General features: G+C 42.1%; 1 protein-coding gene and 1 long non-coding RNA gene across 7 annotated transcripts in view; both read right to left on the bottom strand.

Moving 5' to 3' along the window:
• Positions 1-26,183, bottom strand: part of Ctnnd2 (catenin (cadherin associated protein), delta 2) — an 856,811-nt gene that overhangs the window by 294,719 nt on the left and 535,909 nt on the right. The window lies entirely within an intron of this gene.
• Positions 1,903-26,183, bottom strand: part of Gm41283 — a 49,248-nt gene continuing 24,967 nt past the window's right edge. The window contains exons 1-2 of the long non-coding RNA XR_875095.2: positions 9,174-26,183; positions 1,903-3,294 (exon numbers count right to left, since the gene is read on the bottom strand). The exon at positions 9,174-26,183 is cut by the window's right edge and continues 24,967 nt beyond it. This is a non-coding gene — a long non-coding RNA (predicted gene, 41283). The remainder of the gene's footprint in view (positions 3,295-9,173) is intronic.

The raw sequence follows: 26,183 nt of genomic DNA, 5'->3' as shown, positions 1-26,183 counted from the left end.
ACACAGCAGGTACTAGCTAATATGTGGCTATTAAGTATGTGATAAGCAGGCCACATTCCAGATAACCATGGAGAGTGGGTGTTGAGTAGGGAACTGTGGGGAGAGAAGGGCCTTCCTAGAGGGGATAATAGAATCAAGAGGTACAGATAGACTAAGAAGGGACTTGAGTGGGAGGAGCAAATGAGGAGATTCAGGGAAGAACAGGTAAGGGAGAGAATGCAGGAATGCAAGAATTGCTAAGACTAAGGGCCATTTAAGGGTCTTTTGGAAACCCAATACAGCAGAGTAGGAGCTTCTTAAAATCCATATATAAGCGAAACCTAAACAGATTCACCGAAGCTCCAACTGAACATCTGGAGGAGGTGTCCAGGGTTGGGAATGGTACCATCTAAGCAAGTCTCTGGTCAAACTAGGTCCTATGAAAAATCCCTAAACAACCTTGGCTAGTGCCAAGGCTATCTGACATTAAGGTCCTGTTGTTGAAGACAAGGACTGCATAAATTACTGAACCCAAAGAAGGAGAGCTGGTGCCTAGCTAGAGCCTTTGCCTCTATTGCCTAGTGTTCATGGCACAGGAAGGTATTCTGCAATCTACCAGAAGAAAAAGGAAAATACCAACAGAGCAAAAAACAAAACAAAACAACAAAACAAAACAAACAAAACAAAACCCTCTTAGATCTCCAAGATGCACTAGTGGTATAGTAACAAAACTTCTGAGGTGTAACCAACCAAGATCTGATTGGATTTAAGACCCACTCCATCAGATTTAGCCCATGCCTGAAACTGCTTGTGTAATCAAGAACCTGAAACTAGATAGGGTACAAACCTAGGGTAAAACCAAATAATACCATGTAATACTTTAATAAGCGTTTGCTGCAAGGACCCTGATATAGCTGTCTCTTGTGAGACTAGGCCGGGGCCTAGCAAACACAGAAGTGGATGCTCACAGTCAGCTATTGGATGGATCACAGGGCCCCCAATGGAGGAGCTAGAGAAAGTATCCAAGGAGCTAAAGAGACCTGCAACCCTGTAGGTGCAACATTATGAACTACCCAGTACCCCCGGAGCTCTTGACTCTAGCTGCATATGTATCAAAAGATGGCCTAGTCGGCCATCACTGGAAAGAGAGGCCCATTGGACACGCAAACTTTATATGCCCCAGTACAGGGGAACGGCAGGGCCAAAAAAATGGGAATGGGTGGGTAGGAAAGTGGGGGGGAGGGTATGGGGGACTTTTGGGATAGCATTGGAAATGTAATTGAGGAAAATATGTAATAAAAAAAAATATATATATATAAAAGTAAGAGAGAAGCCTGAATGGGGCAGGGAGCTAAGGAATTTTATGAATAAAGGGGTTGTTTGAAAAAAATTAATAATACTTTAATGCTAAAGAAATATAGCAATCAAGTGGCTCCTTGTGACATTCTGCCACACTCACAGATCAGTGGCTTGCTCAGCCATCATCAGAGAGGCTTCCTCCGGTAATTGATGGAAATAAATATGGAAAATAAATAAATAGTCATAGCTAGACAGTGTGCAGAGAATAAGAGGCTTTGGAACTCTCAGCACTAAATGTGATGTCTTCATCAAATCCCTCCCTCAGGGCTCAGGGAACTCTGTGAAAGAGGTGGTAGAAAGATTGTAGGAGCCAGTGAGGATGGAAAACACCAAGAAAGCAAGGTCTTCTGGACACCACAGGCCTGATACTCTTGTGAACTCAGAGACTGTATCAGAACTCACAGGGCCTGCCCAGCACAGGGCCCGATGCTGAGAGTGGAAGTGGAAACAAGCCCTAACACAGAAGTTCTCTCCAGTCCAGTTCATAGCCTTTTGCAAAAAATAAGTATTCGTTTTCTCCATCAGAGTCTCACTGGGTATACAACACGTTATGCTTAGGAGGAGTTCCCAAACACAGCGGAGCCTTCAAGCTCAGTCGCGGTTTGTAGGTTTTCTAATTGATTGATCTTACAGGTCTTTTGCTTAGATATTATGGTTTGTTTTTTTTTTTTAATGAGATTTCTATCTTATGAATGTGTTCCTCCCTGCGTCTGTATGTGTTCCGTGTGCTTTTTCGTTGGCTCTTTGTTTTCTCCCACGCTGGCCTGCTTGTCTATATTTTTATTTTTGGACACCTGTTTGTTTTTTAACGTAGAGAACAGGAAAGGGTGCGGATTTGGGTGGGCGGGGAGGTGAGGAGAACCTGGGAGGAATTGGGGGAGGGGCAATCCAGTCAGAACATACTGTACTAAAACTTTATTTTCAATTAAAACAGAAAAATACAGTAGACGCCTATGTGGATTCATGTGAAATAAATATGAGAGGCTGAGCTAAAAGAACTCACATCCTTCTGAATGCCACCTCCCAAATGGTCTCCACTGGCCGGAGGGAAGACCCTCCTCTGACAGGAGTCCTTTTCAGCTAAGGTGAGGTAGATGTCTTTGTTAAAAATAACTAGGTACCATTTTTTATTAAGAGTCATAAGCCCAAAGGAAAACTGGTTTTTTTGTCTCATAAAATTTCTATCTAACGAATTCTCCTGACCTCCTGGGAAGCTGGGCATCCCTGCGGTGGGAAGCATTCCACCTAATGAGCATCCCAGTGTTTGCTTCCTGCTTTCCTGTCAAAGGCAGGAGGATCTCAGTAGCTGCTCTACTCTAGGCCCAGTAGATGATATGATTATGCAGCCCAGTGTTTATTACAGCCAATCGTCTGCTTTTCTGTTGACATAAAGCATCATGACTTGGCTCGACACATTATTTTCTCTCAGAAAAAAAAAAAAAAAAACAAACAAAAACCAAAAAACCAACCAACCAACAACAACAACAACAAACAAAACCAAAAAACCACTTTGCTTTATTGTGTCGATTTCCCAACAAGGATGCATTGGTCTCTTGGGTATTCAGGTTTTAAAATTTAGCACCTGGAAGAGAAGGCGCAATCTGATGCCTGTGTAGACTTCCCGGGGAGTATTTATGCTTTTAATTTTTACTCTATTATAATGTGATTCCTATTCCTCCCTCCCCTGTTCTCCCACTCTCAGAAATCCATCTCTACAGGACTCCTTGGTTAAAAAGCTTCACCAACAAGCCATGTTGAACACCCTTCAGTCACTTCCTTGCTAACTGTAGGAGGAGACAAGATCCCTTCTTGGAATTTCACTGAAGCTGAAGTTATCCTGCAACGAGTGCTGTGCAGCTTTGTAAGACCCAGACTTTCATGAGGATGGTGTCCACTAATGCCTTGAGCTCAAGGATGCTGGGGGTCTGTGGGGCTGCTTTGAGCCCTTATTAAGTTCTGTTGGGGGAAAAAAAGTATGTCTGTTATAGCAAAACCAAAAGACTTTGTCATAGGAAACTTGTATCAAACTGTCATTTCCCATGGTCACACTAGGTACTAAGTAGTCTCTATCAGTAAAAACATTAGACTGTCCCCAATGGCTGTTTAGGGTCAACAGTGGTGTAGTGGCTATTCCTGGTTGTCAACTTGACAATATTTGTAATGAACTACAATCCGGAATTGGAAGGCTCACCAGTGACCCTTATCTGGAGGCTTGGAGATCCTTATCTGGATCTTGGTTTGAAGATCTTGAGCCACAGTGGCTATGGATTCCAGAAGATTGAATCTCCGAGTTTAAGGAACACACCTTTAATCTGGGCTACACCTTTTCATCTGGGATTAAAGGTGTGGTGGAACACACCTTTAATCTGAGCTACACCTTCTGCTGGAGACAATATAAGGACATTGGAAGAAGGGAGTCTAGCTCGAGCTCTTGCTCCTTCGCCTACTTGCTGCGTGAGACTGAGTAACTGCTAGATCCTTGGACTTCCATTCACAGCTGCGACTGAACAATTGTTGGGAATTGGCCTGCCGACTGTAAGTCATCAATAAATTCCTTTACTATATAGAGACTATCCATAAGTTCTGTGACTCTAGAGAACCCTGACTAATACAAGTGGTGAAATAAGGAGGGGAACCTTATCCCTAAAAACCTTTTCTATTGCTCTGGTTGACTCAAACCAGCCAAATTAAAACCTAATATTCTGGGTTTGAATTCTGGCAGATGGATTCCTAGGCAGGTACCCCCTCCTCTGTCTCTGTCTCCTTCTGTGTGTGTGTGTGTGTGTGTGTGTGTGTGTGTGTGTGTGTATGTGTGTGTATGTGTGTGTGTGTATGTGTGTGTGTGTATGTGTGTGTGTGTGTGTGTGTGTGTGCATGTGTGTGTGTATGTGTATGTGTGGGTGTGAGTGTGTATGTGTGTGTATGTGTGTGTGTTTGTGTGTGTGTATGTTTGTATGTGTTTGTGTATGTGTGTGTGTGTGTGTGTGTGTGTATGTTTGTGTGTGTTTGTGTATGTGTGTGTGTGTGTGTGTATGTGTGTGTGTTTGTGTATGTGTGTGTGTACATCAGTGTATGTTAATCCCCTTTTCCACCGCTGCTAAGGAGGAAGTGTAAGATGTTATCCATTTCACTGCGGTTCCATTCACCAGTGATGAAGGAGACCTCATCGTGAGAAAGCATTGAGTCAAAGAGAAGTCCCACATTCTTTCCTTCACACTGCACCAGCAGGGCCTTTGTTGGCTCCTGCTATTTTATAAACTCCCGCAGCTCGACTTTTAAGGGAAATGAAACTTTGAAACAGGTAGAATTAAAGACTGACATGATTTCAAATCAATCAGGATGCTCTTTTGTGCCAACCCATGGGGGGATGCGTTGAATACAATGTATTTCTTCAACAGACATTTTAGTAATTGTGTTTTCTAGACAATTTAATTCCATCAAGGGAAACATATAATTTGCAGACTGCAGGATATTTGATTTTAATTTCTATGTCATCTGTTTTTTGTTCATGGCTTTAAAAATACAGTTAAAACACAGTCTTGCTTATTTCCTTGAAACCCAAAACAACTTTTGTGTGTGTGTGTATATATATATATGTACATATGTGTATATATATATATATGTACATATGTGTATATATATGTACGTATGTATGTATATATATATATATATATATATATATATATATATATATATATACTATTTTAAATGGTGTGACTTTCCAGAACATAAAACAATGGCCTGTTGATCTAAAGCAAAATGTATCACAGATCACAAAAGCCATGTTCAGTAAGTTGCAAATCTGCTTACAACAAATAATATAACCCAAGTGCCATTCCTAGTAATTGTTCTTGTGTTCATGCCAATAAAATCATTTTAGGGTAGACTCAATGACTGGTACCCCTACAAGAGAAAGGATGGGGGAGTTTGGGATACAAATATAACTAGCAAGGTCACATGAGACAAAAGAGAAAAATGGAGCTAAGATAGCGTTCTGAGCCCTGCTCATGCCTCGACTTTAGTGCCCTGGACTCTAGGGATGTGAGAGGAGATCTTTTGTTTGACTTATGCTTCATGTATCATGGCAATTTCCTTTTGACAGCACTGGGAAACAAACATGCTCTGCGTTTATAGATATAAGCACACAATCAATGTGTGTAGTATATAGTACAACTTGAATGTGGCCCCGTGCCTCTGTCTATTTTCTTCTTCCTGGGGCAATCAGAAAAAATACTTTTAATTACACTTATTATTTGATTGTAAACGTGTGGAGGCGGTGATGGGGGAGACACTTGTATGCTCCAGGGAAAACGTGCATGCAAGAAGATGGCTTGAGGAAGGTGGTTCTCTATTTTTGTGACATGGGTCCTTAGGACTGACTTCAGGTCATCAGGCTTGCTGGCAAGTGCCTTTATCTGCTTACCCACCTTGTCATCCCAAGAAGAAATATTGGTGAAATTATCTTCTAAGCATGATCTAATCCTGCAAAATTTACGAGAAGTTTGAGCACTATGAAATATCAAGAATATTTTAAGTTTCTAAAGTGGTTACTGGTATTGAGGACAAAAACCAATTTTTTTTCTCAATTTTACCATTTACTTTTTCAATTAAGAGCAAAATAATTGATTTATAAAATAATAACTTACTCATTAACTGAAAAAAAATACCTAGGAAGTAGGAGATGGTTCAATAAGCAGCGCACTTGCCAAGCAAGCTTGAGAACCTGAGTAGGCATCATATCAAATTCCAGAAACAAAAGTGCCTGCATTCAATACAGGTTCTGGGGAGCCAGAGACAGGGATCCCTGGAAATCACGGGATAGATACACAGGTTAGTCGGATTAGTGTTCTCAGTTTCAGTGGGATACACTATCTTAGAAATCAAAATGCAGAGCCACTGTGGAAGACAGCTGACACTGACCTCTGGCCACTACACATATAAGCACATACATGCACACAAATGCATATGAATGAACACCCCTAGAAATGAGTACATACAAAAACATCTAAAGAATTTCACAACACTTGAGGTATAGAAACTCCAAGGCCCAGTGGCAAGCACTGTTTCCCATGGGCTACCATGTCTTCGTTTCCTTGATGCCGTTTGACATGCGATGAAGCACACCTTCCTCCATGTCTTACCTCGGCTCTGTTCACTCCTGTAAACTAACAGACCTGGCAGGATACTGTGCTTTGAAAAAGTTTCTACTGGAACCCACGGTAAGTCCTAATTCCTCATGTAGCAATGTTGAGAGGCAGGGTCTAGTAGAAAAACATTAGGTCACGGGGACAGCTCTCATGAATGGACAAAACCCTTTCATGTGGGCTTGAGTTCTCACTAGCATAAGACTGGGTTAGTGAGCAGAAGAGTGGATTGTTGACAGGCAAGCCTTCACTTCTGCATTCTCCCACATGTCCTCATGCCTTCATCTTATGCGCCAGGTGTTATGCAAAAGGCCCTTGTCAGCCCAGGCTCTTAGACTTCCTAGACTCCTCCATCAAGAGCCAAAAGGAACCTGTTGCTATCTGTCTATGGAACATCCAGTAAAAGTAATTTTTATTCTCCTAAGCAATTGTCCTTAGGCTCACTGCCTCCATCTGCTAACCTAGCTCTAGTCCTGGAGGCTTCTAGCCTCTGAATAATCTACTCTAGGCCTAGGAAGTAATCAGCCTCCGGGACTTGCTGCTCAATAACATCAACCCTTCCTGATTCTTTCTGACCTCCACTGGCTCAAACTCCTCTCCAATCACACATACCTGATTCTATCTGGCTTCTCTCAGTTTCTCCTGAGTTGCTCTGCCTGGCCTCGAACTACTTCTAGCAATCTGTTCTGATCTTCTGGCTCCTTCTCACTCTCTGGCTCCTTCTGTCTTCACCTTTGTCTAGCTTGTTCTCTCCTTAACCTGTCTCTGTACAGCTGTCCCAGTAAAACTGCTTCTCTCAAAGAACTTCCGTTTCCTCTTTCTTGTGCTGAGAGTTGGGCATGTCCAAGCTCATCAAAATTTTTTTTGACTCATCCCTTTGTCTGCATCTTAATTCAGCATCACTTTTAAATATGGGTGCTTCCTTCTGCAAACTAAATTTAGCTAGTTGTTTGGGATTAAAGGTGTGAGCTAAGGGCATGCTTGTATTGCAACCAGATGGCTAAAGGCTGAGCCACACCACAAGTAGAAACTTTAATCTCAGGGTTGACAGTGTGATCAAACATCCTGCAACAATATCTCCTAAAGGCTCCTGTGTTGAAAGCTTGGTCCTCACCTGCTGGATTCAATCACAGAGAGGTGACTGTATCACTTGGGGTTTCCCCTTCTCTATTCATTACATAGATTCATAAAAACTTGCAAAAATTTCTGAGGTAAGGGGGTTTCTTGACTAAGGATACAATATGAGCTACCAGCTCATGTCCTTGCTTTGTCCACCATGATAGACCAGAGATTAAAGTTTCTACTTGTGGTGTGGCTCAGCCTTTAGCCATCTGGTTGCAATACAAACATGCCCTTAGCTCACTTAAACTGTAAACAAATATAACTCTTCCTCCCAGAAGTTGTTTATCAGGTATTTCCTTACAGCAATGAGAAAGTAACTAGCACATGGCCCATGCCTGATAAAGTCCTGCCGGCTGATTGTCAGCCAACCTGTAACGCAGCTAGACGCTGAGATCCCAGTTCCTATCATTCATTGTGTTAAGTTCACTCCAGTAGTCATTCAAACGACTACATCCATGTTCACACTGAATCTCTCTGTCATGTCACCCAGCTACATGCCTGCCAGAAAGTGGACGTTAAATACTGACTACTGGACAAAGACGGTATCCTCCATAGGTTGACTCCACGAACCTGAGGATGCTGACACCCTCCTTCCGAGAAGAGAACTTGTGATTTAGGTGTGGGATGGGAATAGTCAAGTGTTGCTGTGGAAATCACTGCACTGTTGTTCGGTGATGCCCCGAGCCCCATTCAGGTGAATGTGATGGCCTTGGTTAAAGACAAGCTTTTACTGCCAGCCGGGCCCTGCATTCTGCTGCACACATGATAGAGAAATGGCTGCTGGTCTCTGGTTGCTAGGCAATTAAAACTGATGAAGATCACTCAGGCAGGTTGATTTGCATATCTTTTTTAATCAATTAATTGTGATTAAAATTAGGCTTTCATATGCAGATTTTCCTTGCAATTAATATTTACAGAGCAATGAACCATGAGTAAATTTAACACTATTACTATTTTAATTGTTCTTATCAGCTTTAATTCAAACATTAAATGCCATGCCTACTACTGTTTGGCCCCCTCAGTAATACATTTTGCTGAGAACTTTTACTCCAAACTCAAACAAACCAAAGACACATTTCTCCCAATCTAGTGTTCTCGCCTCCTCTGATTTGTTAAGATAGAAATCTGATAAATGAAGAGCTTGAAGCTATCCTAAGAAGCTCAGGGGGAGGTCATGGTGTGAGAACTGGTCTTTCAGCTCCTAGAAAATGTTTTGCTACGTTTAGAGTTATTACTTGTTTTACCATGTGTGTTTGAGAAATTCCAAAGAACTTTTACCTACACTCTCCCTACACTCTCTAATCATTAATCAATTCTAAGAGAGAGACCTGATTTTAGTTAGATAAAATATAAAATATGGATGTACCTCTGCTCTGGTAATACAACTGAAGTCTATTACCCATGCTCAAGGTGTTGAGGGGAATGTCTAGAACGCTCTATGCTATAAGCATCATTAAACCAAGACTAATGTTGAATTTTTTTTAAATCACTAGACGGCCAATTTAAACAAATGTGGGTTAGACTGTTCGGAAATTTCAAAGAAATAGGAAATAAGGAAATCACACTTACCTGATTCTGTACTGAGGATATTTCTACAGCATTTGGGAATCAAATCTCCAGTTAGAGGGTAACAGATGTTTAACACTGATGTAAGTTGCTCTGAGGAGACACGTGGCTCCTCACAGTGTTGAGAGAAAGTTGACAGAGAACAAGGAATTAGAAAAAGGAAAAGATATGTTTGGGGGATTCTGACAACAAATGAACAAAGAAATAAGGATTTCGATGTCAAACACAGCCGGTTTTTGAAGTTAACAGAAGTCACAGAGCCGAGGTGGAATGTTGACCCAGTTGAGGACCACAGAACTCTCTATGAAACAGGAGGAAGAGTGCTGGCAAGGGTCAGAGGAGAATCTAAGTAGCAGCCTGCAATAGTGGGTGTGATCCCACTGAAGGCATTGAGTTCCACAGAGATAGAGCTCCCCTCCCCCCCCACCCTTCCCAACCTTCTCCATCTTCTTCCAGAACACAAAGCTCTTCTGCCTCTTAGAAGTTTGGGACCCTTTCCTGGTGCACACAATGATGATACATGAAGTACCTGAGATCAGAAGTCAGGATGGTGACCTAGGAGATGGTGAGGCAACGGTTATTCTAACAACCATGAAGGATGCAGAATGTAAAGCAAGAGTTGGTAACAGCATCAGGGAGTGGGGAGAAACATGGATGGCATAGGATATAGGCAGAGTAGTAACAAAGATCAGAAAGGCAAAAGTACCGGAAATTGAGTGTAACAGGCACAGCAACAAAGGACTGTCAGCATCTCATGTGATGGGAAGTAAACTGAAAACCCATTCAAGAGCAATCTAAAGGATTAAGTATTAAGAATTCTAATGAGAACACAGAGAGGGAGGGAGGGAGGGAGAGAAAGAGAGGGAGAGGGAAAGAGAGGGGGGGAGAGAGACTAAAGCTCAGCGTGAAGGAAGATCCCTCAGACATAAAAAGAACAACATTGGAAAATGTAAAGATTTAAAGTTACTAAAATAAGATGAGAACTGTCATAAATAAAGAGAGTAGATGAGGATAATGAGTTAACAAGACTGTGTAGCTATTCCCATGTCCCCATGTCCACAAGTGATGGCTTTCTCTGTAAGCCAAACAAGTTCAAGTATGTTGCAAATACCTTTTTTATTTTTGAGTAGAATAGAGCTGGGGAGATGGCCCAGTAGTTAAGAGCACTGGTTGCTGCTCTTCCAGAGGATGTGGGTTCAATTTCCGTCACCTGCACAGTGGCTCACGAGTGTATGTTAACTACAAATCCAGTGGATCTAGTGGCCACCTCTGGCCTTGAACAGGTACCAGGAACTTAACTGATGCATAGACTACATGAGGGCATAACACCCATACACTCAAAACAAAAACAAACAAAAGAACTTAGACCAAGGAAAAGCCTGGAGATTATGGCTCAGTGGAAAAATGTATTTGCCTCAGAAGCCTGGGGAATCTGTGGTCAAATTCCTAATAGCTACATCAAACGCCAGCAATGGCTGTCCATGCATATATCCCCAGTATTGGGGCAGAGAGAAGCAGATCTCAAGATATCCCTGGCTAGCTAACTTAGCCAAAACAGTGAGCTTCCAGTTAGTAAAAGACTCTATCTCCAGCCAACAATAAAGAAAACAATACAAAACACTCAATGGCCCTCCTCTGACTTCCTTGGGTATACACAGGCATGTGTGTGTGTGTGTGTGTGTGTGTGTGTGTGTGTGTGTGTGTGTGTGTGTCTGCGTGCGCATGTGCACCTTATACCCAGGTGCCCTACCTCCAACACCACTATTCAAAATCCAGTACTAAATAGGTTAGGTAGCCATGAACAATTTAGATACTTCCTGTTCTCAATAAATGCTAACCATAATAGAAGAAATGCAAATTGAAGCAACTGGCTCATCAAATGGATAAGAATGAGGCTGGCTAAACAAATTGAAGCAACCAAACCATTAAAGTTGTAAGTACATGAAGGCTGTCTAAGGATTGTCACATATGCTGAAATAGGAACTGGAGTAGGTTTATAGCACATACAAAAGTGGAGCAACAATTTCAGAAGATAATCTAAAGTAACCCTTCAATTTGAAGCTGGGTATACCTCTATCCCTACAGTTCTAATGCCTGAGGGAAGTACTTCAAAATTTGCCTAAGAACAAGTGCTCCTTGTCAAACATCCATTTTTTTATTACAGTGATAAAAACATCATGGTCGGAAGCAATTTGCGGAGGAAAGTATTTATCTCATGATAGCATGTAAGTCCATCACGGAGGGAAGCCATGACAGGAACGTGGATGTAGACGCGGAAGAGGAGGCCATGGAAGAATGCCCTTTATCAACTTGCTTCTCAAGCTTGCTCAGCCTGACTTCTTATACCACCCAGAACCACCAGGCAAGGGGTGGGTGGCTCTATGTAAGGGAGTTGGGCCCTCCCACATCGCCAATCAAGAATACATACCACAGGCTATCCACAAACCAATCTGGTGGGGGCATTTTCTCAATTGACTTTTCCTCTTTCCAAAAGACTCTAGGTTGTGTCAAGTGGACAAGCAAGACAAGAATGATAAACATAAAATAGCTACTGGTCTGAAAACAGACAATGAGCTACAGCTTATACACCTGATAAAATAATTCAAAGCAGAAAAAAATAATGAAATAAGCATTCCCAATCCTTAATGAACAGATCTCCAGAGGGAAATTTCTAGTATATGTGGCGTGATAGTTAATGCAAATTGTCATCTAGAGTAGACCCCAGAACTCAGAGATCTCTGATATACTTTGCATAATAGCCAGTGTTCTGTGCCACTTAGAATAAACCACAGAATTAAGACCTTGGTCAAATATTACTTTAGCTGTTTCTATGAAGGTATTGTTTAGATGAGACTGCCATTTAAATTAGCAGTTGGGTAATGTAGATTACCCATGGCATGGCTAAGCCTCATTCAATTAGCCGAAGAAAGATGTTCTGCTTAGAAGACAAACTTCTGCCGGCAGACTGTCTTCACGCTTGAACTCTCCCATAGATCTCTGATCTACAAGCCTAGCTGCAAGTGTGAGCTTGCTCACATTCTACAAACTCATGAGTCAGTTCTTCAATATAAATATCTTGCAGTCTGTCTGTCTATGTATCTATCATTTATACCTTATGTGGGTGGTTTATTCAGAGAATACCAGATAACGGATTTTAGATGATGTATTTAAAAAACACAGAGTGACTGACAGGCAAATATGTGTCTGGATGGCTTAGAACCGGGATTGATGGTATGCGCTTTTTGTCAATCAACACTAAAACAGTCTACCTACAATCTTTCCAGCCTTGCTTTAAGCATCTGTCTCCCTAGCATGTAACTGCAGGGGACAGGTTTAGACAATCCTGAGACTTGCATTTCAAGTGAACCTCATTTTTTTTTTTCAGGAGAGTGACTCTGCCTCATTTCTAGCACATGAAGATGAGTTGATTTTCTTCAATTACAACAGTTTTGAAAGCTAGAGAGAAGTGTTACATCAAAGCAGGAACTCTGTATCAGTCAGTTATTAGAGTAGTTAAAATTACTATTTTCTAAGATGTTGTTTTTACATTTTATTTTGTATCAGCAAGTAATTTGTATTTTGATGTGTATTATAATTTATAATTATATGTTGTGAGTATGAGTTAGCAAAAAATATGCTGTCCTAATTTGTAAATCATGTCAGACATCATTCAGTATGACAAATTATTCAGTGTCATCTCAGGTGTGACTTTACCTCAGCCAGATCCATTGATACAGCTTTTCCTTCTTTCTTCCTTCCCCCCTCCCTCCTTCCCTCCCTCTTTCCCTCCCTCCCTCCCTCCCTCCCTCCCTCCCTCCTTCCTTCCCTCCCTCCCTTCCTTTCTTTCTAATAAACTATTACCTCCACATTTTAAGGTGGTATGACAGGTCAATCATATGCAGCATATTTAAAGTTCTATGAGATTAGGATTCCAAGGAAAAGTAACATTAAATGACATTGATATGCTAAAAATCATCTGCACACTTAATTTTTATTGTTATAAAAACAGCTCATAAAACATTTCCTGCTATACCTTCAAGTGATGTCTTTAAGGCCCAGGAAAAACAATTGCTAATTAATTTTAACACCATGTCGATTATGCTAACAGATTTCTAATTAAATCCCTTGTTATGCAAATCAGTCCGTCAGTGCCTCTCTGAGTATAGAGATTATGTAGGTTGTCAGGCCCCAGATCCTTACTCACTCATGAGCCTATACCATGGGCTTTGTTGTTATAGATCTGTTTACATAGTTTTTATCAAGATGAAACAGATGCTTAAGATGGAAATCAATCACTCAAGCAGGACAAACATTTGAAAAGCAGCTTTCTAAAAGGGCCCTACACACCTATCTATCTATCTATCTATATATCTATAATCTCTCTCTCTCTCTGTCTCTCTCTGTCTCTCTCTCTCCCCCTCCTTCCCTCCCTCCACCCCCTCCTGAAATACAGGGTCCCCTGGTTATAGAAAAGACCTGTGCCTTCAAGAACTTTGAAATAGAAACGGTAGACATTAGTTTCTTTTGTTGACTCAAAAGACAGGGTAGAAATCAACTTAAGGATACGTTTATTTGGTTCATCCTTTCTGAGGTTGTAGCCGTAGTTGTGTGGCCCTGTTGCTTTGCGACTGCTATGAAATAGACCTATTAGTGGTCAGTGCCATAGCTCCTCTTTTGAAGATGACTGAAGAAGAAGGGGAACAAAGGGGGGTAGGGAGAGAAAGAGAGAGGGAGGGAGGGAGAGAGGGGGGATGTCCTTGCCACCTGGATGTCAATGTCCCTGCCAAGGGCAAGAACATACTCCCAATGACCTAACACCTTTCCACCAGGCTCCTAAATAGTCTTCCTTATAGTGTGTTATCAGCTTATACTTAAAAGTCTTGAAGACATGATGAGCCACTGGAGCACATTAAGACCCCAACCAAACTGTCAATAAGATAAATATGTCTGTTACAGTCTCTAGAAATACTATTAAGCAAGGACACAAATACTGTCTGGAGGAGGAGGAAGAAGCTGCTTGGCAGGAATATATGTAGCATTCCAGGATGTAAAACACAGTGTATGTTGTGCTATGATGGGCCTCTTACCACAGCTGAGAACCAAGAATGGCTTTCTAGAACAGTCTTCAGGTACCATGGGTTGACAAAGAGAAGGATGCACACAGCTTTACACTGGGAGCATCTTTAAAGATGGGACAGCTATCTATGCTCTGTAACTCGAGCTTTGCCCTTGGCAAAAGGGTATCAATAAAAGCGAAAACAACAAAAGGAAGCAGTAACAAGACCACAAGGAGGCTGATGCCCACCATAAACAAAAGGACTGATATAGAGAAGACTTTCCTTTCATTAACAAATGAATTTTCTGGGCAGCAACCATTTATGGATGACAGAGGGCTTTATAAGGATAATGAAAATCCCAAGCTCCTCTATCGGACATGTATGACATGTGAATCCATCCCTACCTAAAATCAGAAAATGAGAGCCCAAGACTTGCTTCTATATCTAAACAGTCTATAATTAGAATCTTGCTGTTCCTTTATTCCATCCAGAGAGAGGAAAACTTGGACAGTTAATCAGAATGGAAGGCACACTTTATAGCACTGAGTCTTCTCTGTGTTCCCAAAAACACTTGTACATGGTTCTACAGTCAGAGCCAACAGGCCTGATGAATGCATGCTGTGGGGAAGCCCAGACCAGGCTAGCCTCCTTCATAGGAAGACCCACTTGGGAATCTATCCTGTCCCCAGGATGCACCATCACCAGGCTGCCTTTACTACTGGATTCCTGACAGGATCGATTCTGAGATGCCAGGGATGTAAATGAACCTTTATACTCAGCATTCTTCAAAGGAAATTAAATAATTCAAATGAGATAGAAAGGATCATTTTCTGCACAGAAAACAAATAACTTGCCTGTGTAAATACAGTTTCCTATGCTATGAAATAGGGACACTCGAGGGACTATCAGGCAAATTAGTTTAACAAAAGAGAAAGGAGCTAAACAGTGCTGGCAGCAGTATGGGTGAGTGGGAGGAGGCACAGCTTCAGGGATCTGAGTGTTGGATGCCATTCCTGGCTGTGTTGTTTTCACTAGAAAGCACCCAAATGCTTCCTCATATGACAGACATCATTTATTTGTTTGTTTGTTTGTTTGTTTAGTTAGTTTTTTTCGAGACAGGGTTTCTCTGTATAGTCCTGTCTGTCCTGGAACTCACTTTGTAGACCAGGCTGGCCTCAAACTCAGAAATCCACCTGCCTCTGCCTCCTGAGTGGTGGGATTAAAGGCGTGAGCCACCATGCCTGGCAATGACAGACATCATGAGGACCACAGGGTAGGACAAAAGAGGCTTTACAATCCAACACTCATGTGAATTGACACTGCACAGGACCTTCCCTGTGAGCTCCGGGGCACAGCTGAGCATTTTCCTTGTAGTTTTTCTGCCAAGAGCCTCCCCCTAAGCTACAGAAACCATCTGCTTCCACCCGAGTGCAGCCCAGAAGTACAGGGAAGTTAAGGTTCCTAGGACAAGAAATACCAGTGGGAGCTGGCTGGTTTAGAAGTCTGCCTTGGTAGACCAGAAGTCTATCTTGGTAGAACCACAAGTGAGAAAAGAGGGAATCTGCCTGTTTCTTCTGAGTGCAAACAAAGCCAGCCCCCACTCAGTGCGTACAGGCTATGTGTGCCCTCTATACTTTCTAAATATTTAATCTGCACACAAGCCCTTGTCTCAGGTTCTACTGGCAAAGATGTCAAATTAGGGCATCACAAAAACTCATTGCCAAAGTTGCATAGTGATTGGCGTTTACTAGGGAGAAAAAAAGGAATATCCCTAGCAAAGTGGACTTCAGGAAGACAGCATGGGAACTGATAAGGGCACAAGGATGCACAAGGGTGCTGATGTGTGCATATTAAAGAAGTTTCTAATGTAATGATGCTACAAGGCTCACTGACAGGTTATAATCTGATGACGTGAGATGGAATTTGAGACAGCCAAAGTCAGATCACCTTGGGCTATCTTTTAAAGCTTGAAAGATAAAATTCAAGCCCTAAATCTGGCCAAAAGAATACCTTCAGAGGACTGAGAAAATAGTATACTTGCAGAGGAACACATTATCCTGCAGGTCAAATTACTGAGGCAATCCGTTACCACTAGGTAGAATCCTCTTCTTTGTAAATGAGAAAGACCCACAGGACAAATATCAAACCAACTAACCAACCAACCAGTAAATGAACAACTTCACTACAGATCTCTGGGTACTCAGGAACATTGAAACCTTGGAAAGAGCTGACTCAAAGGAGTCTCAGGGGGACTCACTTCCCTGTCATGCCTCGATGCTTCTCTCAGTGTTGTTTCCCATCACTTCAGAGGCCACTCTGGGCTCCATTTCTCACTGTTCACCATCAGATAATAAACCCAGATGACCCCTTTTCCCCCCATGTCCAAAAGCACCAGGAAAAGGACCCTATTGGCTTAACTTTGACTAAGAAACTAAATAGTGAGATAGTTACTATCACTAGGATGTGGGGCTTCCAGTCATTTGTGGGTTAATCATGAAGTCTATCCAGAGTCGTGAAGTGCCTGGGTCCTCCTGCAACCCTTTGGGCCAGCACTAGAGAAAGTTGTTATTGAAGCATGGAATTGTACTGTATTTGACTTATAAATGACAGGACATGAGCTACATGCTTCCAAGCTATATCTCCATGCTCTGCTGTATAAAATACATTAATATGAGCAAAATGCTCTTTGCTTATGAGAAAGGATTCATTACTTTAAAGCATAGGTCTCTTTAAGTAACGTTAAAAGTTCTGCATGCTCTCCCTTAGACTAGATTAAAAGCTCTATGGAAACAAAGCCAACTGTTAATTTTGTCTGTGGCTCCTGCAAGGAATTGAAACAGGATGCTAATTGTACAGTAAGAGTTAAGCCTTATGCACTGGAGTATGTCTATTTCTTATGAGGACAATTTGTTGCTCAAGTCAAGATGGTACAATCTGCAACACCCACTTTCAGTTCCAACAGTGAAAGTGTCTGCTTGCATTCTACTAACTCTGTCTTCATGATGCCTTTGGGACTTTATATGATGATTGCTTTATGTGTGTCTACGTATATGCAGGTAAACGTGTGTGAATGCACGTGGAGGTCAGAAGTCAACCTTAGATAGCCTTTCTTACATGCTTTCCATCTTGATTTATTGAGACAGGGTATCTCCCCGTCCTGTACCTCAGTAACTGACCTCAGAGCCCACCATTCTTTGTCTCCCCAGCACTGAAGTAAAAGTGTTACCTGCTGTGCTGGCCTTTTTTTCTGAGTGTCTTGGGTGATCTAAATTAGGCCTTCTTGTTGGTAAGGTGAGCATTTAGCCAACTTAACTCCCTTCTCAGATGTAAATGTGTATGATTTTTATGTTTACAATTATATTCTGGTTGGTGTGGTGAATGTCTGAAGTTCTGGCACTCCAAAGGTAAAGAAAATTGGATGAAGGGGTTCAATAGTTATCATGAGTTATGGGCAAGCTTTGACTTAAGGCCCTGTCTCAAAAATATGGCTTGGTTGAATGTGAAGGATCTTATACAAATAAATACCTATTGTATTAGTCACAGTTTTACTGCTGTGAACAGACACCATGACCAAGGCAAGTCTTATAGAAAACAACATTTAATTGGGGCTGGCTTACAGGCTCAGAGGTTCAGTCCATTATCATCAAGGTGGGAGCATGGCAGTATCCAGGCAGGCATGGTACAGGCAGAGCTGAGAGTTCTAAGTCTTTATCCAAAGGCTGCTAGTGGAAGACTGACTTCCAGGCACCTAGGGTGAGAGTATTAAGCTGACACCCATAGTGACACACCTACTCCAACCAGATCACACTTATTCCAACAAGGCCACACCTCCAAATGGTGCCACTCCCTGGTCCAAGAATGTACAAACCATCACACCTATCATTCCACCATGTCTGCTGAAAATGACCTTGGGTTCCACTGTAATTGACCTTCAGAGGGGGCTTTTTAGAAAGTATAAAGGAATTCTATCAAAGAGAACACTTTATTGAAAACATCAATTTTGCCCATTATTGGCCTTTCTTTTATGATCATGGAGGTCGCTTGGTGCTTTGCTGTGAACCTCTTGCTCATATTCCTCTTTTACATTAAAAGAGATGGATCAAAAGTGAAGTCTTTTCATAAGAATCCTCCTGTTTTAACATAAAGTAACCATCGTTATTGCTCTAACTGAACATAGCAAAGCAGAGCCCAGGGGTCCCTAGAAAGGATTCCATGATGGAAACCAGTTTTGTGAGATTCATTAAAACTACTGGAATTAACTGAGTCCTAGGAAGTTAGAGTGTTCCATCAGAATGGTGACAGAGAGAAAGAATTTGAGCACACGAACAGGAGGAAAGATAAGTGGTCACATATCAAACAACTTCAATGAATAGTGTTTCTTAGTTCGTATCAAGCACTGTTCCGTCTTCTATGTGCAGAACCCCTGGCCCAAACCCATCTATCTTCTTTAGGTGGGCAGTTCATATCAATCAAAGGCAAGTGGTCTAACCTAAGAACTTATACAAGTTTCCCTTTCTTTCTTGACAATTTGAAAGATAGACATTTATTCCATGTATTTTTAGCAACATAGCATGAGACTCATCATCTTTCTTTATTGAAGTCCAGAAATGTTTTTATTCTCACTTTGCCTTGGCCAATCTGAATCGTCAGCACCATTACTCTCAAGCTTGGGTACCTATAGAGTAAACTGAGATCACTGCTTAACCCAAGCTCACTACACTGGGCCAGGCTACCTGTGTGGGCCTCAATGAAAACTATACCCCATAGACTCAGGTATTGAACCCCAGGACTCCTTAATGGCATCTGCACAGCACACACTGATGGTAGGCCACTCTTTTCCTTTTGACTTTACTCATGACTTTACTAAAGAAGCCGTGGTGCTGAAATTACTGGGCACTGAGCATGGATTCTGGAGTAACTAACACCAAACTTGACTTTCAGTGATGCTACATTAATGCTGATACACCTGCAGAAAAAAACAAACAAGCAAGCAAGCAGGCAAGCAGAGAAACACAAAGCAAGCCACCTCCAGTTGAGTGATCTTGATTGTATAATAAAACTGGCCAATTTTATGGAATATGACCCAGGAAAGCCAGTCTTTTTAATGCAATGACTGACAGATAAGAGTACACAGAGCCCTTCGTTGTGCCATGACTTTCTCTTGTAATAGCCTCTGTAGGTACTCATCTAGTCAGGTGGTTTTTGTTTTTGTTTTTTTTTTTCTTGAATGTAGTTATTTACTTTGGGGAATTTGCAAGTGATTTTCTTGAAGGTGAACAAAAGAAACTATCTCACTTCAAGGAAAACAACCCAACAGTCAGCACTGTTCACCACTGCTCAAGCATGAGCTTGCAGAAATACTGAGTGGTGGAAACTCAGAGTCACCATATGGACCTGGGAAATTCCCCAGTTCTTAATGATGCCCGATGCACTCATCAGTGATATCGAGAAATGGGAGCTTTAGAAGCTGTATAATAGAAGTCAGTAGTCAGAATATCTGAAAGAAAATTATTGTGGAATATGCTAACATCACACAGGATTTTAAAAGATCCACTGATACCTCTGGAGAGGCTAACCTATTTATTAGCATCATTGTTGGTGGGTTTTCTGTTAGCAAAAAAAAAAAAAAAGCCCACGACAATCACACCATCCCTCTCCTTTTTGAGATCCCCTCTGCTAAGGTGCGTCTGATCCCAGGGGGTGATGCTCTGGGGGAGCGCAGACCTTCTTCTAGGAAGTATTTCTATAGGCTGCGTCTATCATACTGCAGAGTCTGTGCTTCATGCTTAGATCCCTTGAACATGAATAACAGGTGATTAACTTGTTCTTGGGAGGAGGGATTCATTTTCGCTTCCAGGATAAGGACTTATAGGTAGCGGTCCTAGGGAGCGAAATGCTTGTGGGAACAAGGCAGATGAAGATCAACGTTGTCTGCCATCTTGGATGGTTATGCACAGCAAGCTTTTTGTGTAGCTATCTAGCTCTTGTTTGTCACTGGCAACCACACGGAAACCATTGTTCACACTTAAAACATTTGGGAAGTGTACGATCCACCCTCCTCAGGCATCCATGTTCCCTGGAGTTCCTGCTACTTCTGCTCTCTATGTGATGCTGAAGCTTGTAGTATTCCCCTACACTGGGGCATCGAGCCTTCACGGGACCAAGGAGCCTCTTCTACCATTGGTGCCCAACAAGGACATCCTCTGCCACATATATGGCTGGAGCCATGGGTCCCACTTTGTAGATTTCTTAATAAAAATCATATAGGAGTCCTGACTAAACATGATATCTCAGTAAACTACATTTTAGTTGAGGTATATCTCAGGTAGAATCGGGGATGGAAAATATAGCTGTTGTTTAACCTGGAGTTCAACCTAACAGGGATTCTCTTATTGTATTTAGCAACGCCAGCTCTTCCTCGAATCATACACAATTCTTTTGAGCATCTCCAGATTCCTGATCCAGCCTCTTCAGGACACAGACTTCCCAACATGGAAACAGGAAGATGCTCTCCTCAGAAAATATCGGTCTGCTGCTCATTCCTCACTGGGTATCAGAGAGCACCAAAGATGGTGGCAGAAGACAATGAAACGGAATTAAACAAGAACTCTTGCTATGAGGTCTTCCTCCAACTGCTTCTTTATTCTAGGGTCTAGTGACCAGAAAACAGCTCTGAGGGTCTCACCTCAGAGTAGGTGAAAAGGCAAGAGAAAGAGAGAGCCCATCCCAGCATGTGTTTTCCACACTGTGGGGTGAAGTATTCACCAGGAAGTGAATGTATCATTAGATTTAATTTTTTTTATAAGAATAGCCACAAATAACTTATTTCTAGAACACATCCTCAAATGTTATCATCTTGGCTTACCTGTTTCCTAGGACTCCACTAAGAAAGTAAACATTATTCTTCCCCCTAAAGTTTCACTGTTGATAGAAAATAAATTACATTTATAAATTCTTACTTTTCCTCTGCCCTACAATAAAGTATGGCTTATGAGAAGGCAGGGAGCAGGTAAGAACACATTATCCTTTGTGTTCATTTCAGCCCTAATATGTACATTGTTATATTAGAGTTACGGAACTATATCACCATTATTAACAGCAGGGACTCTCCCCATTATGTTCCTTTCTAGTGCCGAGTTAAAGATTCATTTCTTTTGGGAATATTGTCTTGGGTCCCCCCCTCCCCCTGCAAACCCTGTTTTTTCCCCCCAGTATGACAGTGACACTTCTGGAACCAGAATTTCTTTTCTCCCCAAGTGGGTCATAGCCCCCTTTTCCTCAAAGGCTGTCATAACATCTAACCTTTTCCAAACCATTCTGTGTAAGGAATTTAGAGAGTAAATAGCCTACTTTGCCTGATAGCAGGCCACAAGACCCTTCCTCTCTCTCAGAAGAGGTCCTGTTTCACACCTAAGGAAGGACTGCTGCACAGAGGTGCCAAGAATCTAGACAAGCTTTGTTAGATTTCATCACTTAGACTAACACACAGTAGCCCATACACTTTTCATCCAATACCATCTCCAAACACCTATGCAACCGTCAGTGAACCTAAATATAACAGCCATGGTCTTTGAGTTTTCAATCTGAAGCCTTCCATGTCGCCCAAAAGTATGATCAAATATATTCTATGCTTAGCCAGACAAGCTATGTCTCTATGACAGGCCAGAAGTGGATCACCACCTTTGGTCCTTCTCCATCTTCACCTATTCTGCCCACTCATGGATGGACAATGCCATGTGTGCCCCATGGGCTGGGGTTCAGTGAGGTCAAGACATGGATTTATGAACTGCTGCATCCATCTCTAGTTTCTTGCAGCATGCTGGGCTCTGCTCAGTTTCCAGTAAGCAGTCTTAGAGGCATCTCTGGCTGCAGCAAGGCTTTCTACAGCTTCCTGATCATCACAACATGATGTGACATGATGATCCAGCTCTTACTACTTTTGAAGCGCTGTTCAAAGTGCCTTTTAAATAGCAGCTCTCCTGTGCCTTACAACCTGGCTAGGAAGGTACTATTTCATTGTTTCAGTTTAGCAGATAAAGAATCCAATACCAGGATTTAAGTGGATTCTCCAGGATCACATAACAGGAAGGGGAAGATTAAAAACAAAAAAATAGACCTCAACATCTGGCTCAATGTCCAGCATTCTAATCCTAGGCTGCTTAGCCCTTCTTTTCCACTTTCTCCAAATGCCTATGCTTCGGACTAATGATTTAATAGCCTGTGAATCGTCACAGTAGCTTCACCAGATGGGGCTCCACATGCCTTGTGGTGTGCTAACTTTCAGATGTCATGTGTCCGCTCATCTGAAATGTATCCCGCCTGAACTCAGCACCATGTCTCCCATGCTGTCTATAAATGTATTTCTTGGTGTCTAGGAGGAGCGTGCTAATGATTCATGCAATGGAGTGCTACGGGAAACCCCAAATCAACAAGGAACACATAGATCTTGTGTGCTCTTGGGAAGTATGGCTGGATGGAGGATGGAAAAATTAAGGGTGATAGGAAATCTTTCAACGAAGTGAACTTAATCTGGTTAAGAGGGGCAAGAAGACCTAGTGAGCTCTGAGAATATGTCTACCCTAAGTAGGACTTGTAGAGTGACCAAGAAAGATGACCCTGCAGCACGGTTTGGCGGCCTAAATGAGGTTGGTCCATTTAGAGTCTTGAACTAAGCTAAGCATGGAAGCTGGGTATAAAGCTCACAGGGAAGGGGCTACATAGCTTGTTCAGTCTCTGGCTATGCAGGTAATAGATAATTAGGTCCCTACATTTCTGCTGTTTTGAGTGAGTTCATGCCTTACAAGTGACTTTATTATCCTGATAGGGCGTTCATCAGAAAACGGTGGAGTTTAATGCTCTCACTTTATGTTCTTATCCTTGCTGTTCTCCATCACCTGGGGATGCTGCAAGCTAGCCATTGTCAGATAGCAGCCTCTCTATCAGGCTCCCTACCCTCCAGAGGATGAGTCAGTGTTTTCCTATTCATTACAGAGGACCCTAAAAGAGCGAAAATACCACGCACATTAAAAACAGTCTTTGCACATAAGCACATTCTTCTTACATTCTCTCTGATCCCACTTCAATTCCTTTTTTTTTAAAAATAGCCTTGTAATATTTTTTGAGAGTTTCATACAGTGTATTTTGATCATATTCATCCCCTTTAACGACTGTTTCCAGATCCACCCCCACCTCCCTTGATTTTTATTTTAAATAGTGGAAATTTTAGAATAGCACTGTGGCTTGAGTGCAAAACCCAGGTATCCAGAAACAGCAATTGCCACGACTTCAGCATCCTCCTCGAAGTTACCTACCCTTCTTCTTCATTTCAGGAAGCTCGTGGGTGCCTTCTGCATGGCCCAAGATGTCGTTGCTAACAGTTCCCTACCGTCAACACTGACTGTCCTCTTCATCCTGCCTCTGCCTCCCATGCTTCATTTTACTTCTCTAGTTTTCATATTGTAATATATTTTCTCTCCCTTTCCTTTCCTTCCTCCAGTCCTTACCATATACTACCCTTGATCTTTTTGAAAGTCATGGCCTCTTTTCCCACTTATTAATTGTTCTCTCTCTCTCTCTCTCTCTCCCTCTCTCTCTCCCTCTCTCTCTCTCTCTCTCTCTCTCTCTCTCTCTCTCTCACACACACACACACACAAATATACACACACTTCTATACTCATAAAATATATAAGTATAAATGGTTCAGCCTGTATGGTGTCTCTGATTTGCATATTTTCAGGGCTGACGTTTGGTACTGGATAATGAAGTATTGTGTTCTTTCCTGGGGAAGACTGTTTATTCTGCTCTTAGCATTCTTTAGCTGGCTGTAATGTCAGCAGCTACACCCATGAATGTCACCAATGGGGCTGCCTAAGCATGACAACAAGCAAAGACAATAATGGACATGCTAACATGGATGTAGGACAGCCCAGGGGGCTTCACCCTACACAAAGTCCCTCAGCTTTTTGTTTCTGGTTTCTACTCATCCCTCAAGGCTTAGTGGCTGTAGCTAACCTGTGCCTTCCTAACTCTGCAGTGTGCCTGATTGACATCTTTTACTTTCCTCCTTCAGTGTATAGTCTCAAGGTTTTATAAATCAATCAGTAAGACATTAAACCTGATCCTGCACTACTACATAACTGGTATGATGTTATATTTCCTGCAGTCTTCCCTGTGCCTATACTTTCTGTCTTTATTTGTTCCTATAAGAAATTAGAAGCTGGAAGCTGCTTCCATCAACATTATTAGGGCATCTTTTAGAAACACTATGAGGAAAACAGGCCCATGGGGCAGATCCTGGGATATCTGATTTCCTACAGACAGTTTTCAATTGAATAGGTACAAGAAGTATCACACTGTCCAGCAGATTAAAAATCAACTTATTTGTGATTCTGTTGCCTTGGAAACAGAAAATCTCTGGCCTCCTTGATTTGCTATATTTGCAGAATTTCCAGGCTGACCCTGGACCTTGGCATGTGGGGCCCAACTATCTTTAAAACATATGAGTTTGCTTTTATCCACACCTGTGGACGGGGTGTTTGATGCTGTCATTTTCAACCATGTCGCTGAGTTGAAATGCCAAAATACCTCAAAGGTTCAGCTTGTATTGTGCTCAAAAGAAAGGCAAAGAATTGAAGTTGGTCTAAAATTCAGACAATCCAGTTTTCTGTCATTAGTGACAACTGTCACAATATGCCATAGAACAGAGCTGACTGCCACACCAGTGAGGATGGAGGTCCCTTCTGTGTGCAGTGCTGACAGTGCCCCAGTCTGAGTGCTAGGCTAACCTTTGCACTTTGGAAATTGTGAGCCAAGTTTCTGAGGTAAAGGGGGAGTGATGGGTGCCCTGCAGAGTGGACCCTAAGGCCATGGTTTAGTTCAGTGCAGCAGGCTCACACAAAGTGCAATGCAAAGCATTTTCTGACTTGTGCTCCAAGTCATTTATCCATCCCCATAGACACATTTGTCTTCTTGGCTATGGCAATTCTTTCCACATCATTGGTTTGGAAATGTCATCCCTCTCTCTGTGTGTCCGTGTCAGTAATGAAGTGAAGGGACATCAGAGGCCTTTGTCCCCAAGGTTATAGCCCAACCTCTGTGGGGTGTGTGAGTGTGTGTGTGTGTGTGTGTACGCACGCGCGAGCGCGAGGGCACGCACACGCTCCTGTGTTTGCATACAGTGCTTTAACTCATGAGTCAGGCTTGCAAAGCATGCTAGGCAAATTTAGAAGGCAGCCTGCTGGGAGAAAAGACCTATTCTTAGCATGAGACAGACCGTGTGAAGCCATTTTGAGGACCTGCTTTAAGAATAGGAGCCAGAGGGATGAGAGAAATTTCACTGGTCACATTTTGCCTAGCTTTTAAAGAATATTCTTCCTCATAATTTACACTAGATCATCAGCTCATGAGCCGTTGAGATCACAGGATCATTTTATGGTTTTATTTGCCTCTTATTGCTTTTGCTTTCTGAGAGGCTTACTCGGCAGCCTATTCTGATCTGAAATGAGCCCATGTTAGACCAAGCTGCTTCTAAACACAGAGCAGGCTTGCTTCCTCGGCCTCCCCAGTGCAGGCATGGTGGGCATGATCCACTTCATAGAGTTGTGAAGCTCATGTTTACCAGTATTAAGTAAATACTTTTCCAAAAATAAAACTTTGTTCATTTGTTTGATTCTTTAAATAAAATCAAACAAACAAACAAACTCTGGGTAATAGAGGAAAACATACAAATGACGGATGCTCAGGTTAAAATGAAATGTGGTCTTCACACTGCTCATCGAAGTAGCTCTGTGCTGCTCCTGTTGACGATTGGCTGTAGTTAACACAAAGAGGTGGGAGAGGGCTCACTGTGGGGTGAAGGCTCATGTTGCTTTTGGATGTGTATGTTGAGTTCCTTGTGTGAGATCATGAGGTCATAGTGCTCTTTTGAGAGTTCTTTAACTTTTTTATGCTACATAAA

This window comes from Mus musculus, chromosome 15, assembly GCF_000001635.26.
Source record: "Mus musculus strain C57BL/6J chromosome 15, GRCm38.p6 C57BL/6J".
Lineage (NCBI taxonomy): Eukaryota > Metazoa > Chordata > Mammalia > Rodentia > Muridae > Mus > Mus musculus.
This window is presented reverse-complemented; position numbering and strand designations above follow the sequence as displayed.